The sequence below is a fragment of the Panthera uncia genome (genome assembly GCF_023721935.1).
Source record: "Panthera uncia isolate 11264 chromosome A3 unlocalized genomic scaffold, Puncia_PCG_1.0 HiC_scaffold_11, whole genome shotgun sequence".
Lineage (NCBI taxonomy): Eukaryota > Metazoa > Chordata > Mammalia > Carnivora > Felidae > Panthera > Panthera uncia.
The window spans coordinates 70570677-70575167 of NW_026057578.1; the positions used below are offsets into that span (position 1 = coordinate 70570677).

At 42.0% G+C, this 4491-nt stretch overlaps 1 pseudogene; it reads left to right on the forward strand.

Annotated features, from left to right (window-relative positions):
- The first annotated feature begins 253 nt into the window (after positions 1-253).
- LOC125936996 (dynein light chain 1, cytoplasmic-like) lies at positions 254-701 on the forward strand (annotated as a pseudogene).
- Positions 702-4491: the final 3790 nt, after the last annotated feature.

Sequence of the window (4491 nt, forward strand, 5' to 3'; positions counted from 1 at the left end):
TCAGGTTAGTTCAGTTACAATATGACAGTGAAGTTGGCCATGTGGCATATGATCCACACTCTTCAAGCAGAGACTAAAGAACATTCATTAAGCATGACAAAGAGAGAGATTCCCACACAAGGTAACAAGGCCAGCATAGGTTGTTTGGGATCCTTACCTCTTAGTATATGTAGCATGGCTTTGGTAGCAACAGTAGCTCCCACTGGGTCTGAGAGTCACTGGCCCCTCCTCCAGGAGACAATTGCAGTTGGCCACCTCCTGCTCTCCAATAACCATGTGCCACCAGAAGGCCATGATCAAAATCGCCGATATGTCAAAGGACATGCAACAGGACTCGGTAGAGTGTGCCACTCAGCTGTTGGAGAAATAGAACATGGAGGAGGACATTGCAGCCCAAATTAAGAGGGAGCTTGACAAGAAGTACAACCCCATGGGGCACTACATCCTGGGGAGGAACTTGGGTAGTACTATGACACGTGAAACCAAATACTTCACCTGTTCTACCTGGGCCAAGCATCCATTCTTCTGTGCAAATCCAGTTAAAAGCAGGGTGCCTGGGTGGCTCAGTCAGTTAAGTATCTGACTCTTGATTTTGGCTCAGGTCATGATCTTACATGATTGTGAGTTCGAGCCCCACATCGGGCTCCGTGTTGACATTGTGGAGCCAGCTTCGATTTCTCTCTCTCTCTCACTCTCTGCCCCTCCCCTGCTTGCTCTCTCTCTCTCTCTCTCTCTCTCAAAATAAATAAGTAAACTTTACAAAAAAATCTAGTTAAAAGCATGGACTGTGTCACACACCCAGTGACCCATCCAAAAACAAGGACTACAGCCTGAATTCCAGATACCAGAGACTGAAATCTTCAGCCTTGCCTTAAGGATCACCTTGATCACCTTGATCAGCCTTGCCTTAGGGATCACCATGTTTTTTTCTCCTCAAAATCCATTCCTTTCAAATAAATGAATAAATAAATCTGTTGGAAAAGTGAGGGAAAAAAAAAAACAAAAGAAGTAGTCTAAGCCCAAGGCCCATTTGTATGTGACCAAGTGGGTGACAAAAGACAGCATGCATGAGACTGCTTTCCCCAACACATGTCTTTGCAAACCCTGGCACCCTATTTACCTGTGGAGCAGATGCAAACACATGTAACATACACCCCACTTTTACAAAGACATTTCTCTGGGGAAAAAACATTCCCCAGAAATGCCTTCAATGTACATATATTTTAAAACACTTTGAACTGGTTTCACAAGAGAACAACACCTTGTTTATGAAAGCACAATATATTTTATACTAATACCTTGGGGGGGAGAAGGTATAAAATATCCAAAAGAATTTATTGGCATCAGCAAATACTGTACTAGTACATGGCTGGGTTGTACCAGCAAAATATTTAAATTGAAATTTTTAGGGGAATGACCCAGGTGGCCTTGATCAACCATGTGGGCCTGAAGTTGGTTAGTTTTATTGAAAGTACAGATGCGAGGTGAATATCCTATCTCTTTCTGTGGTGTGTTTGTAGGATGGGAATAACTCTGGACTTCGTTAGGAGGCGGGTGGGGTAGGGAAACAGTTCTTAGGCACTGACAAATGTGATACACCAAATGGAATGAGGACCCTGTTCCCCTTGGCTTGTCCAGACAGAGCCCAGGGAGTGTAATGGGAGCTTGGATAAAACATCCCCGAAAGGCAAGCTACCAACTCCCAGGACTGTCTTCTATGTTGCTTTCGTCTTCATTTACCTCTCACTTACCCGTATCAGTGGAAAGAAATGGGAGGTGGGTAGTGCTGCGGATCAAATGTTTTCTGGCTTCCTTTCATGAACCCAGCAGGACCCAGACTGCAGCTCTGGTATGAAGTGGCAGCAGTTGGGCAGGTTCCTTACTGTTGCCAGTTCTCAACTAGAAGATAACCTTCCTGAGGACCCATGGTGAGAGAGCAGTGGAGGCAGAACTAGAATCTGGGCCCCTCTGACTCTGAAGTCTGAGCTTGCTGTGTGGGCAGGAGAGAGCAAACCCATGGACGTCTTCCACCTCCCTCCCCTCACCTTGGGTTCCCAAGCTTTCCAACACCCCATCCTCTACACAAAACTTTTAATGACTGAGGCTCCAGAAAACTCAAGTGCTGCGTGTGCTGCTTTCCAAAATGGCTATGAACTTGAGAAACAAATGGCACACTTGAGTCCCTGAACATAATTCTGTCTTCACCTCTCCAATTCACAGTGCAGGTGCTTCCTCCACCACCCTCACACTTTAGCTCTTATATCCTGCTGCCTTGGGTCTCTGTCTTATTTCTTTAACATATTCAAAACTCCTGATGAACAGTTACTACTCTCCAGGTCCTTGGAAGGGCCTACTGTGTACCTTGTCAGCAGGACCAGGTGCTTTATATATAGCTTACATTCAATACATTTGGATTAAATACAAGTGTTTAATACACGTTGTACTTTTCCCTAATTGTTGTAGCTCATATGCTTTCCACCCCCAAATAAAGATAAACTTTGGATAAACTCAGCATTCTGTTAATTGACCAGGTACTTTTGCCTCCTAGCCTATCCAATACCATGTATTTATTTTAATTCTTTAATTTTACTTAAACCCAAGTTAGTTAACATATAGTATAATGATGATGTCAGGATCCAGTACCATATTTACTAAAAACCCATGTTTAGCTGGGTAATGCACCTATATTCTAATATGTTAATAGCCTCATTTGATCTGCCCTGAGGCTATGCAAGCTCACAATGTGCCTTCTGAATCACTCAAGATTAAAGCATATTCAGTATTATGTAATTTATTGTCTAACTAATAAAACAAACAAAAACACCCCAAATGGTTAATTTGAGCTTTTTCAGTTAGGTATATCGGGTATACCTAGGGTATATTGAAGCATTAAATTACAAAACTAAATATAAAAAAATGAGTATGACTGGGGCGCCTCGGCGGCTCGGTCGGTTGGGCATCTGACTTCAGCTCAGGTCATGATCTCACGGTCCGTGAATTCAAGCCCAACGTCGGGCTCTGTGCTGTCAGTTCAGAGCCTGGAGCCTGCTTTGGATTCTGTGTCTCCCTCCCTCTCTGCCCCACTCACGCTCTGTCTCTCTCTATCAAAAAATGAATAAACGTTAAAAAAAATTTTATTAAAAAAATTAAGTATGACTTTAGAATTAAGCATACTCTAGTAAATGTCACTAAAATAAGTGTACCTCATACAATATTTGCTAACCCAATGTTGGAATAAACCAAATACATTCTGTCCCAACTACACCCAATAATAATTTATGGTACTGCACAATTATTTTTAAGTACCATGGAAGTGATACACAGTAAATATTTACTGAACAATCTTCACAGCTATCCTATAATGTCCTATGAATCATATTATCTGAATTATAAATTATGTTTCAAGTGTGCCTCTCTTCTATCTTTCCTGACTATCTTCTGGAGAGCAAGAAACTTGGCCTCTTAATTCTTAATATCTCTCTCAATCACTTCTGCCCTCATTACCTTTAATACTGCTTTGAATTCAGTGTCCTCTTTCCAGGCAAGTGGAGGTCCAAAGGACTGAGGTTTGAGCCAGGTGAGAGAATCCAGGAGCCTGGACAGAGGAAGATCTATCACTTACCCATAGGCTGGATGGAAGTCAGCATCTTGGGAAGAAGCCAAACCAAAACCCAGTCAGACCATTCATCTGTCTCATCATCCAAGAGGCTAAGGGTGGAGATCAAGCATCCAAGTGCAAGCCAACAGAACCAAATGAGATCCAAGATGTCATTGGCCCCATAGGCCAGAGGGGGGAAAAACACATCTGGGAAAACCTCTTGTTTATGTGTCTTTCTTTGTACAGGGTATCAGTAGTTTTAGCTATAGAGGGAACTAAGAAAGTCACAAACCTGACAACTGTACTTTTTTCTCAATAAATGCAAGGAAAAGAGAGGAAAAAAGAGATTAGGCAAAACTTGAGACACATTTTTTTTTTGATTCCACATGTTTAGTGAGAAAGAATAATAAATGAATCATACACTTTTGCATAGTTTTGTTGGCGAAAAAATAACCACTATCATAATTGCTTTGCTAGGTTTTCCTGAACTAAGTGGTAAGTGGAATTTCAGACACTGTTCACATATGAGCCTATTGATGTACATCCTGGGTAGATTCCAGTATGAGAAAATGAATAAAGTGGTACAGCCTTGTAGGTGATTCCTTTTAAGGGAATGTCCTTTGCCTGGTGAGAAGGGGAGTCAGAAACCAGCAATGCAGTACAAGCTATTTAAATTATGGCCTTCTAATAAGGACTCCCAAGTTTGTGAGCTTAGAATAGATTTTTGATGCAGACACTGCCACACTGGCAACCCTTTACCGTATACTGCACTGGAAGCTTCAAGAGAGCTCAAAGTTAGTTCATATACAACAGCTGGGACTCAGGACTCCCAGCACTTGGTATAGCAACATTATTCTCCCTAGTAAACAGGAATTTTCTCAGCTTCCAAATCA